Source organism: Pseudophryne corroboree, chromosome 10 (assembly GCF_028390025.1).
Source record: "Pseudophryne corroboree isolate aPseCor3 chromosome 10, aPseCor3.hap2, whole genome shotgun sequence".
NCBI classification, from domain to species: domain Eukaryota; kingdom Metazoa; phylum Chordata; class Amphibia; order Anura; family Myobatrachidae; genus Pseudophryne; species Pseudophryne corroboree.
In genome coordinates, this window is record NC_086453.1 from 45,771,857 (window position 1) to 45,785,901 (window position 14,045).

The 14,045-nt window shown below is 38.2% G+C and overlaps 3 pseudogenes; 2 read left to right on the plus strand and 1 right to left on the minus strand.

Moving 5' to 3' along the window:
* Positions 1–561: 561 nt before the first annotated feature.
* Positions 562–681, minus strand: LOC134967194 (5S ribosomal RNA; annotated as a pseudogene).
* A 3,230-nt stretch (positions 682–3,911) lies between these two features.
* On the plus strand, positions 3,912–4,031 carry LOC134967195 (5S ribosomal RNA; annotated as a pseudogene).
* A 4,910-nt stretch (positions 4,032–8,941) lies between these two features.
* LOC134967196 (5S ribosomal RNA) lies at positions 8,942–9,061 on the plus strand (annotated as a pseudogene).
* The last annotated feature ends 4,984 nt before the right edge of the window (positions 9,062–14,045 follow it).

The window sequence follows — 14,045 nt, forward strand, 5'->3', positions numbered from 1 at the left end:
GCTTATCTTGGAACGCACGTGGAACGCAAACATTGTTTCTGATATCATTGATAATGGGTCCCAATGGCGGATTATTTCTTCTTTGAATATACAGTCTGTGGCTTCTTCATTTAAGCTGTGTATTAATATGGAGCTTGTCCAGAAAACATATGGAGGAAATAAAAAATATATATGAATTACCAGAGTTTTGTGATGGACTTCATTCGAACCAATTATATATTCATTTTAGTGTTAGATAATTAATTTTATTAAAATAAATGAAATATGCATATTGATTTCATTTTAGTGTTATATAATTAATTTAAAAAATAAAAATAAATAAATAATGCATATTGCTTATTAGGTTATAAATTATTAAAAGTGCCTGTGCTAATTCAGTTATATTTTAAATTAGTGCAAAAGTGTATAAATACATTAGTGTGTCTTATGAGTAGTGCGTAGGATAATATCCATACATAATAAAGGAAGGTGAAAAACCAAAAACGTTTAAGGTTTATATAAGTGAAGATTTAGAATAACAGCTGTTTTACTGGTTTAGGAACTTTTCACGTGCATGCGTTGTCTCTACAGCACCTAGTCTTCTCTGGAGGTCACCCTCCCCGATACTAGCCAGGCCCATAAAAATGCTTAGCTTCCACGATCGGACGAGGGTGGGCGTTCCATTTTGGTATGGCTGTAGTCTCCTTAGCACCAGTTCACCAGAAGTTTTTTACAACTGTAAAATAGTCTAGAAATAAGAAGAGAGCGCCATTCCCAAACACCACAGTGTTTATTATAAGGGAGAAGGGGGGGGGGGGGGGGGGGAAGAGGGAGATAATATCAAAAAGGTACTTAAAGAAAAGGAGAAATTTCGTAGCTTTCGTTAAATCCAGCCGGATGCATCGTCCTCAATTGAAATATCCAAAACATCTCCCTTCTGGATAGCAGGTTTGCCAGATCGCCACTTCTTTCGCCAAGTGTGACATGTTCTATGGCTTTGTATGTTAAGGCCTCAGGATTGGAATTGTGGTGTAGCAGGAAATGTTTAGAAACTGCATGTGCTTCCACCTTATTTTTGATGTTTCGGACGTGCTCTTGAATCCTTAGTTTTAACTGTCTCTTTGTCTTCCCAATATATTTTTTACCACAGTCACATTCCAAAAGGTAGATCACAGAGGTTGAGTTGCAGTTCATGTATTCTTTTATCTTGAATTCTTTCATATCACCTGTTGCAGAAAAAGTCTTTCGATTTGGATGTACATATTTGCAGGTATTGCAGTGTCCACACTTATAGCTACCTACACACCTGATGAGAGGTTCTTTCTTGTTATTTATGGGTCTCAGCATGCTCGGTGCCACTAAGTCCTTGAGATTTTTCGACTTCTTAAAAATGATTTCAGGTTGTGGTGGTAATATGTCTTTTAAAACAGGGTCCATTAAAAGAATGTTCCAGTGAGTTTTCATTGATTGTCGGATGATTTTCTCATGTCTGCTGTAAGTCGTGATAAAGGCAGTAGAGTCTTTTTTCTTTTCCCTTTTCTTGTATGTTAGGAGGTCATTTCTCACCAAAGTTCTTGTTTTGTTGACCGCCTTGTCAAGAATGTTCGTGGGATATTTCTTATCCAGGAATCTGTTTCTGTATTTCTCCAATTGGTTGTTGCATTCCTCTATTTCGCTACAATTCCTTCTGATTCTGTGGAACTGTGAATAGGGGATATTATTTTTCCACTGTTTTAAGTGATTACTCCTGTAATCCAAGTAGCTATTGGTATCCACCGGTTTGATGTAGTTCCTCGTGATGATGCTATTTCCTTTCCCCACCAGGATGAGATCCAAAAATTCAATTTGTTCCTTGTCAGTTTTTGAAGTAAATGTGAGATTCAATTCATTGTGTGCCAGGTATTCAATAAAAAAATTGTTAAAATCTTCTATTGTGCCGTCCCAGATCATCAGGATATCATCTATGTATCGCTTGTAAAACACAATAAAATTCTTAAAAGGGTGGTCGTTGTAGATGTATGTTTCCTCCCATTTTCCCATAAATAAATTAGCACTTCGATCACTACTTTTAAATGGACTACGTACCAGCATTTTAACAAAGGAGGAATACCAGTTTTTAATGCAGTCCTACCCCGTTACCCCGATATTTTACTTCTTACCAAAAATTCACAAATCAATCATAAACCCACCAGGCAGACCAATAGTGGCCGGTATAGATTCTCTTACTTCAAATCTTTCTGAATATGCAGATGTTTTCCTCAGGAAATATGTAACCCAACTACCATCATATCTCAAGGACACAACCGCAGTAATTAATTCAGTCAAAGACATCGAATGGAAATCAACATATTTATGGGTCACAATCGATGTGCAAGCACTTTATACATGTATCGAACATACAAAGGGTGTAGCAGCATGCAAAGAATATCTGGACAATGATCCTTCAATGACTGATTCCCACAGACAATTTATCTGTGATATCATGTTCTTCATTTTAACCCATAATTATTTTAAATTTTTAGACAATTTTTATTTACAAAGCTGCGGAACCGCTATGGGAACTATTTTCGCACCAAGTTTTGCTAATTTATTTATGGGAAAATGGGAGGAAACATACATCTACAACGACCACCCTTTTAAGAATTTTATTGTGTTTTACAAGCGATACATAGATGATATCCTGATGATCTGGGACGGCACAATAGAAGATTTTAACAATTTTTTTATTGAATACCTGGCACACAATGAATTGAATCTCACATTTACTTCAAAAACTGACAAGGAACAAATTGAATTTTTGGATCTCATCCTGGTGGGGAAAGGAAATAGCATCATCACGAGGAACTACATCAAACCGGTGGATACCAATAGCTACTTGGATTACAGGAGTAATCACTTAAAACAGTGGAAAAATAATATCCCCTATTCACAGTTCCACAGAATCAGAAGGAATTGTAGCGAAATAGAGGAATGCAACAACCAATTGGAGAAATACAGAAACAGATTCCTGGATAAGAAATATCCCACGAACATTCTTGACAAGGCGGTCAACAAAACAAGAACTTTGGTGAGAAATGACCTCCTAACATACAAGAAAAGGGAAAAGAAAAAAGACTCTACTGCCTTTATCACGACTTACAGCAGACATGAGAAAATCATCCGACAATCAATGAAAACTCACTGGAACATTCTTTTAATGGACCCTGTTTTAAAAGACATATTACCACCACAACCTGAAATCATTTTTAAGAAGTCGAAAAATCTCAAGGACTTAGTGGCACCGAGCATGCTGAGACCCATAAATAACAAGAAAGAACCTCTCATCAGGTGTGTAGGTAGCTATAAGTGTGGACACTGCAATACCTGCAAATATGTACATCCAAATCGAAAGACTTTTTCTGCAACAGGTGATATGAAAGAATTCAAGATAAAAGAATACATGAACTGCAACTCAACCTCTGTGATCTACCTTTTGGAATGTGACTGTGGTAAAAAATATATTGGGAAGACAAAGAGACAGTTAAAACTAAGGATTCAAGAGCACGTCCGAAACATCAAAAATAAGGTGGAAGCACATGCAGTTTCTAAACATTTCCTGCTACACCACAATTCCAATCCTGAGGCCTTAACATACAAAGCCATAGAACATGTCACACTTGGCGAAAGAAGTGGCGATCTGGCAAACCTGCTATCCAGAAGGGAGATGTTTTGGATATTTCAATTGAGGACGATGCATCCGGCTGGATTTAACGAAAGCTACGAAATTTCTCCTTTTCTTTAAGTACCTTTTTGATATTATCTCCCTCTTCCCCCCCCCCCCCCCCCCCCTTCTCCCTTATAATAAACACTGTGGTGTTTGGGAATGGCGCTCTCTTCTTATTTCTAGACTATTTTACAGTTGTAAAAAACTTCTGGTGAACTGGTGCTAAGGAGACTACAGCCATACCAAAATGGAACGCCCACCCTCGTCCGATCGTGGAAGCTAAGCATTTTTATGGGCCTGGCTAGTATCGGGGAGGGTGACCTCCAGAGAAGACTAGGTGCTGTAGAGACAACGCATGCACGTGAAAAGTTCCTAAACCAGTAAAACAGCTGTTATTCTAAATCTTCACTTATATAAACCTTAAACGTTTTTGGTTTTTCACCTTCCTTTATTATGTATGGATATTATCCTACGCACTACTCATAAGACACACTAATGTATTTATACACTTTTGCACTAATTTAAAATATAACTGAATTAGCACAGGCACTTTTAATAATTTATAACCTAATAAGCAATATGCATTATTTATTTATTTTTATTTTTTAAATTAATTATATAACACTAAAATGAAATCAATATGCATATTTCATTTATTTTAATAAAATTAATTATCTAACACTAAAATGAATATATAATTGGTTCGAATGAAGTCCATCACAAAACTCTGGTAATTCATATATATTTTTTATTTCCTCCATATGTTTTCTGGACAAGCTCCATATTAATACACAGCTTAAATGAAGAAGCCACAGACTGTATATTCAAAGAAGAAATAATCCGCCATTGGGACCCATTATCAATGATATCAGAAACAATGTTTGCGTTCCACGTGCGTTCCAAGATAAGCTTCCGGAGACCATTCGCTGAATTAAGTTCCCACAGGAAGTGACGCACAGAGATTTCCGATTCCAGAGTGCGGTTCACGATGCATCGCGCTTCCGGGTTCCTGTATGCAACGTGACATCCGGTGAAGTGTACGACGACTTCCGGGACAAGACACTGCGCGGGAGTCGGCGCAAGCGCAGAAGGACTATTGAAGAGACATCCGTCACCCGAACGTGATCTCGGGAATTGACGCATGCGCAAAAGAACCCGTCACACTACAGGAAGTGGGGCGGAAGTCCGGGATGCCAGTACTCATATAAACAATTAATAGATAACACTCACTAAACTGCTCGTTTTTTAAATTGATGTTTATAACTAGCTCTGTTCTGAAGATACCCATTACCTACATATAATTTGTATAAATTTGAAAAACACACAGAATATGTGGTTTTCCCTCAACATCACTTTGGGAGGAAGTGATGTCATACACAGTCTAATTGATAGTGGTATAAATAGGAGCTCTGTCTCAGTACCACACCACCCTTGATGAAGTCCTGAAGGACGAAACGCGTTGGGCACTCCATGATCTTTCTCAGACCTACCTCCTGTACCTAAGATAAGCATTTTTATACATATACTACCAATTGATATGCACCTTGTACCTTCTTTTATTCCTTCTACTTTTTACTCCATTTTATATTAATTATTGTGTTTTATGAATTTTTTATAAAACCACAGTGTATTACCCTCCCCCTCTTTTTTATCGTGCAAAAATAAATACGTGTTTTTTTATATACAATCCTTTTTATGTTCCTTTAATATAGACACCATTGGTCGCTCGCACCCAATTTCCTGGCTTTTTACAACATTTTTTACAGCAATTTACCACTGCTGTTTTTATTTTTGGGGGCCAGCTGACACCCTTTGTACCAAGGGAGTGTAAAATTTGGACATACATTCTACATTTGCAGTGAGGGCCAACCTACCACAAGTGGCGCTATTTTTTCTTGTTGTTTACAAATCTTTCTCGGTATTTCTAAAAATTAGCTGCCTGGTGGGAGTTTCTCCTCACAAACATGTTTAGGAACAACGAACGCACTACAAAAAGAAATGACCTATGTCAGAGAATATTTAATGAAAATAAAACCGTGGACACACCCACCCCCCCATGTGACCTAGATGACCTTTTTTGGGGGATTGAGAGACTTCTCACAAAAGAGGTGAAAGCTTGGTGGGATGTCAAAGGTTTAGAACATTACATTTCAGTAGCCAGAATCCCTAGAGGATTGAGGGTAACTAAACAACCTACTTTTGGAAGTAATAATACTGAATTCATGGAAAAATGGGATGCTATCCTACACACCTGCTCCATTGACCTCATGAAATTATTAATTATGGAGAAAAAGAATATACTGATGGAGCTAGAATCATCCATTAAAGAGAAGGAAGCAGAAATTGACAAATTTAAAGATAAGGAGGACTGCATTATCAATGGAAAAGTATTAAGTAAGAAAATGGAACGAATAGAGGAGGAAGTAATTAAAGGGAAAGAAAAGAAATTCTTACGGGATAAAGAAGACTATGAGCAAGGGAAGATCAAGAATTGGAGCAGATTTAGAGCTCCAGGTTCTTATCAGAACAAAGCTACCAAACAGTACTGGAAAACGATACCCAATGACCGATCTAGGAACAAAAATCAAGACACCCCTAATGACTCAAAATTTGGAACCACAACCAAAAACAGGTTTTCAATATTACAAAGAAGGGGATCCCAGAGTGACAATGATTTTTTATCCCCAAGCACAGGCACAAGACAAAAGGACAACATGAAGAACCAGATAAAGGAAGATATCAGACATGCCTCCCCCCTAAAAAGACGGTTTATAGAAGACGAGGAAGGCGGGGCGGCAGGAGGAAGAGAACTCAAAAAGCGGACATTTCTACATCAAAACCATTAACTAAGGACATCTTCAACCTTTCACAACATACTCTCTCACAACCGGAAATTTCCTTGCTAAATAAAGGCCTATCCTTTGCCCCAACCAGCGGCATGAATAAATTTGAAACTTTTATAGACCTTAACAAGTTCGTACGAAAATTAACATTGAAACGACACTTCCTAAAGAAAGAAGACGCCATTCTTAGAAATTATGACAACACAACTACTCAATCAAAATCAGGGCTAAAACCACCATCGAAGTACTACCCGTTGGAATCCAAGGGGAGCCATTTAAGCATTTTCTACGACCTAGTGAAAAAGGATCTATGTGATACAGAAGTAGAACCTATCCAGGAAAAAAACCTCTCCAATAAAGAACGAGAAGCCTTAAAGAAACTACAAAAGAATACTGAAATCATTATCAAACAAGCTGATAAAGGGGGGGGTTTAGTGATCATGGATCGAGAAAAATATGTAACAGAAGCCAAGAGACTATTGGGCGACACTAAATCGTACAAAATATTACAAAAAGATCCAAAAGAAGATTATCTGGAAGATCTTCGATCACTACTTTTAAATGGACTACGTACCAGCATTTTAACAAAGGAGGAATACCAGTTTTTAATGCAGTCCTACCCCGTTACCCCGATATTTTACTTCTTACCAAAAATTCACAAATCAATCATAAACCCACCAGGCAGACCAATAGTGGCCGGTATAGATTCTCTTACTTCAAATCTTTCTGAATATGCAGATGTTTTCCTCAGGAAATATGTAACCCAACTACCATCATATCTCAAGGACACAACCGCAGTAATTAATTCAGTCAAAGACATCGAATGGAAATCAACATATTTATGGGTCACAATCGATGTGCAAGCACTTTATACATGTATCGAACATACAAAGGGTGTAGCAGCATGCAAAGAATATCTGGACAATGATCCTTCAATGACTGATTCCCACAGACAATTTATCTGTGATATCATGTTCTTCATTTTAACCAATAATTATTTTAAATTTTTAGACAATTTTTATTTACAAAGCTGCGGAACCGCTATGGGAACTATTTTCGCACCAAGTTTTGCTAATTTATTTATGGGAAAATGGGAGGAAACATACATCTACAACGACCACCCTTTTAAGAATTTTATTGTGTTTTACAAGCGATACATAGATGATATCCTGATGATCTGGGACGGCACAATAGAAGATTTTAACAATTTTTTTATTGAATACCTGGCACACAATGAATTGAATCTCACATTTACTTCAAAAACTGACAAGGAACAAATTGAATTTTTGGATCTCATCCTGGTGGGGAAAGGAAATAGCATCATCACGAGGAACTACATCAAACCGGTGGATACCAATAGCTACTTGGATTACAGGAGTAATCACTTAAAACAGTGGAAAAATAATATCCCCTATTCACAGTTCCACAGAATCAGAAGGAATTGTAGCGAAATAGAGGAATGCAACAACCAATTGGAGAAATACAGAAACAGATTCCTGGATAAGAAATATCCCACGAACATTCTTGACAAGGCGGTCAACAAAACAAGAACTTTGGTGAGAAATGACCTCCTAACATACAAGAAAAGGGAAAAGAAAAAAGACTCTACTGCCTTTATCACGACTTACAGCAGACATGAGAAAATCATCCGACAATCAATGAAAACTCACTGGAACATTCTTTTAATGGACCCTGTTTTAAAAGACATATTACCACCACAACCTGAAATCATTTTTAAGAAGTCGAAAAATCTCAAGGACTTAGTGGCACCGAGCATGCTGAGACCCATAAATAACAAGAAAGAACCTCTCATCAGGTGTGTAGGTAGCTATAAGTGTGGACACTGCAATACCTGCAAATATGTACATCCAAATCGAAAGACTTTTTCTGCAACAGGTGATATGAAAGAATTCAAGATAAAAGAATACATGAACTGCAACTCAACCTCTGTGATCTACCTTTTGGAATGTGACTGTGGTAAAAAATATATTGGGAAGACAAAGAGACAGTTAAAACTAAGGATTCAAGAGCACGTCCGAAACATCAAAAATAAGGTGGAAGCACATGCAGTTTCTAAACATTTCCTGCTACACCACAATTCCAATCCTGAGGCCTTAACATACAAAGCCATAGAACATGTCACACTTGGCGAAAGAAGTGGCGATCTGGCAAACCTGCTATCCAGAAGGGAGATGTTTTGGATATTTCAATTGAGGACGATGCATCCGGCTGGATTTAACGAAAGCTACGAAATTTCTCCTTTTCTTTAAGTACCTTTTTGATATTATCTCCCTCTTCCCCCCCCCCCCCCCTTCTCCCTTATAATAAACACTGTGGTGTTTGGGAATGGCGCTCTCTTCTTATTTCTAGACTATTTTACAGTTGTAAAAAACTTCTGGTGAACTGGTGCTAAGGAGACTACAGCCATACCAAAATGGAACGCCCACCCTCGTCCGATCGTGGAAGCTAAGCATTTTTATGGGCCTGGCTAGTATCGGGGAGGGTGACCTCCAGAGAAGACTAGGTGCTGTAGAGACAACGCATGCACGTGAAAAGTTCCTAAACCAGTAAAACAGCTGTTATTCTAAATCTTCACTTATATAAACCTTAAACGTTTTTGGTTTTTCACCTTCCTTTATTATGTATGGATATTATCCTACGCACTACTCATAAGACACACTAATGTATTTATACACTTTTGCACTAATTTAAAATATAACTGAATTAGCACAGGCACTTTTAATAATTTATAACCTAATAAGCAATATGCATTATTTATTTATTTTTATTTTTTAAATTAATTATATAACACTAAAATGAAATCAATATGCATATTTCATTTATTTTAATAAAATTAATTATCTAACACTAAAATGAATATATAATTGGTTCGAATGAAGTCCATCACAAAACTCTGGTAATTCATATATATTTTTTATTTCCTCCATATGTTTTCTGGACAAGCTCCATATTAATACACAGCTTAAATGAAGAAGCCACAGACTGTATATTCAAAGAAGAAATAATCCGCCATTGGGACCCATTATCAATGATATCAGAAACAATGTTTGCGTTCCACGTGCGTTCCAAGATAAGCTTCCGGAGACCATTCGCTGAATTAAGTTCCCACAGGAAGTGACGCACAGAGATTTCCGATTCCAGAGTGCGGTTCACGATGCATCGCGCTTCCGGGTTCCTGTATGCAACGTGACATCCGGTGAAGTGTACGACGACTTCCGGGACAAGACACTGCGCGGGAGTCGGCGCAAGCGCAGAAGGACTATTGAAGAGACATCCGTCACCCGAACGTGATCTCGGGAATTGACGCATGCGCAAAAGAACCCGTCACACTACAGGAAGTGGGGCGGAAGTCCGGGATGCCAGTACTCATATAAACAATTAATAGATAACACTCACTAAACTGCTCGTTTTTTAAATTGATGTTTATAACTAGCTCTGTTCTGAAGATACCCATTACCTACATATAATTTGTATAAATTTGAAAAACACACAGAATATGTGGTTTTCCCTCAACATCACTTTGGGAGGAAGTGATGTCATACACAGTCTAATTGATAGTGGTATAAATAGGAGCTCTGTCTCAGTACCACACCACCCTTGATGAAGTCCTGAAGGACAAAACGCGTTGGGCACTCCATGATCTTTCTCAGACCTACCTCCTGTACCTAAGATAAGCATTTTTATACATATACTACCAATTGATATGCACCTTGTACCTTCTTTTATTCCTTCTACTTTTTACTCCATTTTATATTAATTATTGTGTTTTATGAATTTTTTATAAAACCACAGTGTATTACCCTCCCCCTCTTTTTTATCGTGCAAAAATAAATACGTGTTTTTTTATATACAATCCTTTTTATGTTCCTTTAATATAGACACCATTGGTCGCTCGCACCCAATTTCCTGGCTTTTTACATATATATAGGCCTGTTGTTATTCAGTTACAATACCCTTTATTAAATAATGCATTTCTTTATACTGCCATACCCAGGATTCAAACCTACAACCGGTTGAATTCTAATCTAACACCCTACTCATTGATCTATTTGATCCTGCATAAAAACTATGAGAACTATATGAAGCTACTGGTACTTTGTAAAAAAAATATAATCAGCATTGCAATTGAGCAGATCTATGTAGTGTGTAGCCACACATCCAATCTCTTACAGCGACACACTACATAGATCTGCTCAGCCTCAATGCTGATAATTTTTTTCACCTAAGCTTTGAATTCTCTAGCTTTCTATGCAAGGGCAGATAGATCAATAAATAGATTGTCTGACTGCAATGCCATAGGCAATGGGTTCGAATCCCAGCTATGTCAGCATCTTGAAATGTAATAAAATACAGTGTGACTGAATATCAAAGAAATCTCAAGTTGAGTTCATGAATGTTGTATAGATATTAGCGACAGAAGGGGTAAGGTAGGAGACAGCGGCGGTATGGAGATGCTGGGCTTCAAAAAGGGGGGAAGCTGCAAGTGAAAGTAATAAAAACAGATAATTGAAAAGTGCTGCCGACAGTGCCCCCTACCCTGCAGTGCTATGTGTGGTGCCCCCTACACACACACCTAGTTATGGCCCTGCTTTGAAGTGCAATAAGATAAAAGAATTTGCAGAGAAGCAGATTGGGGGTTGGGAGCTACTGAGTAAAGGTAGTTGCAGCAGTGAGCCTAGATTTGCATAGCTGTGTATAAATGGGATCTGGTCGAGGATCCTTGTAGTCGAGATCCAGGCAGTCGAAATACTGATGCCAGAATCCCAACACTGCTCGGAACGCCGTCTAGGATCACAATACCGGTGCAAGAATCACAGCCACCAGGATCCCGGTCAAGTGCTGGGCCATCGAACAGGGTTAGTGTTAGGCTGCAGTTGTTAGTAAGGGTAAGGTTTAGGCTGCAGGAAGGAAGGGTTAGGTTTATGGGGACATTGAGCAATGGCAAGTATACTTACTTTGCCTCTGTTAGGATTCTCACAATGGATGCCACGATCGGTATTCTGACCTCTGGCATCCTGACTGCAGGCATATCAAACCCAACCCGTATAAATGACAGCTCATTCAAGGTAGCAAAGGGTGCAATTTTCTGAGCATTCCTTGCTGTGCAAAAGAAAAAAGAAAAAGAAGATACTCCAACTTTTAATGGGACATATGTTGCACCTTCTAATTGCAAATCAGAAGAGTAGTGAATTTCTATGTGTACTTTGTTTTCCAATATGTCAGAGAGTAATGATTATAGCACAGCAGGGTTAGTGTTTCCATGATTAAATTGGGGAGTTAGACTCACTAACTCTGTTTCCTAGTTCATGCAACACGTATGTTATTGTATCCACAGAGTGATCCTTTTGTTTGATTTAGTGGAATTTAGCCAGAGGCACTGCAGATTCTTAAATGGTGCCCGGCAGTCAGGCCAATTCCCAGCAGTTACCAGGGCGGGAGGAAGATCTCCCCCTGGAAGTGAACATAAGCAATCCACTGCCACAGTGTAAAAGTTTGACCTGCCCATCTGACATAATCAGTTATATTAATCCCAACCAATGGACAGGCTCCACATACCCCAGACAGCAGGTGGGAGGAAGGAGTGTAGAGAGTGGAGGTATTCATTTAGAGTGAGTCATTCTATGTACTGGCTGGAATGGAAGTGAGAGGATGATCTGTCCCAGTTCTGATTAAATCCTGTGAGAAATCAGCTGGTGAGGACTTGATAAGCCATGGACTGGATACAGCTGCAGTACCTCTGGATTTAAACCCATTGAATTCCAGAAGGAGCCAGCCTTCAAGAAGGCCTAAAGTAGCAGTACACAGTGTCATTGGAAAAACACCCCTTTGTGCAACTGGGCAGATCTGCAGTAATTGCCTCTGAGGATTGGGAACTTTGCAGGGGATGTTAAGGGGGATGTCAATCGTGTTATTTTTTTCACAGTGTGTAGTGGTTATGTAGACTATTGTATTACACTTGTATGTGCATTTTGTGAAATAAATGTTGTTGCTAGAAATGTTTCTTTTCCTTACCTGTGTGATTGCCAAACCTAAGGATCCAGGCACACTTGGTGAACTAGGGTTCCAATACCCGGTGTCCTCACACTTGGTGACAGAACAGTGGAATCACAAAAACCCAATGAGTGGGTGGAGCAGAGGGGTGCAAATCCAATATGGCCAAGCTCTGTTCTGATGAGAGGCAATAGTTGGCCAGTACCAGTCTCCTTAAGGGAACCTATGTGGATTCTAACTGAAGGATGAGGAGTGAACCAGAATTGGGATAGATGGTAGAAAAAGATATTCTACAGAAACAACACATGCAGGGGTTGTGCTGAATGCATGGTATACAGTAGCCTATGATGAATAAAAGATCTGGGAGATGTTCATGACCCGATTAATGGAATTGGAGAAGGCTCATCATAAAGAAGGAGATGAATAAGGGGATGAAGAGAAACAACTGGGATTCCAACAGATTCATGCAGGAACTACGTACTTTAGATGCCACAAAGTAATGGTGGTGATCACTGCCATACTATTTGATTGGCTGGGTGCATTAGGGGACAGGGCCACTCCCCAGGAAAAAGCTGGAGTTATCCAAGTGGTGTTGGAAATTCCAATCGCCGCGGCCAGGAAGGTTCAAGAAATGATCCAAGTGGATAATTTCTCTTTACTTATTTATCTACACAATTAAGTATATTTTCTTTTAGGCTATCCCTGTTCAGAACTATTGTGAGGACTAGCCTCAAAGAAAATTCCTTTTTTGGAGCACTCTTTTGAAATAATAAATAAATAATATATAATATGATATATTGTGAATTAATGATTAAATATTAAAACTTAACTTTTATTTCTATACCAATCTAAAATAGAGAGGAGAGAAGAATGTTCACACACATTGCATGTCAGACACTATCATAAGTATCATATGAGTTCAATGAACATCCCCTTCTCCCAATGTAAGTTCCCAAAATAAACAATTAATTTCTAATAATCAATAATTAATGATCGTTATTAATAAACCATCAATTTTTAACAAATCATTACGTTAATATTGATGTACAATCTCGGCATATAACATCATGGTGTTCGTACTCATGTACAATCTCAGCATATGGCTATTGTATCATTAGGGCTAATTATCCTAATACAGACGCGCTCATCTTGTAGATGTGTGTACATTACACCACTTATTAAGAAGTGAACAAGCGTGGATATACTACTAGTTATAATCCACTCCTAGGTTATTCATTGCATGAGAGCCGTTAAATCCACTGGCTCTACAGACTTCCCAAACACACATTAAGTATGAAATGAAAAACCACATGTCAAATAATTGCACATAAACCGTTTTTAGAATTCCATAATTGCAAATTTGGTTTCCAATCACTATTCACTCCTTTTGTTCACACAAAGACCATCCATTCCACTGGCTCAACAGTATTCCTAACCATATGCTCAGTATAATCAAGCCTATTGACAATTTATAAACTGTTGTACATAGGATATCTTACTGTAATTAC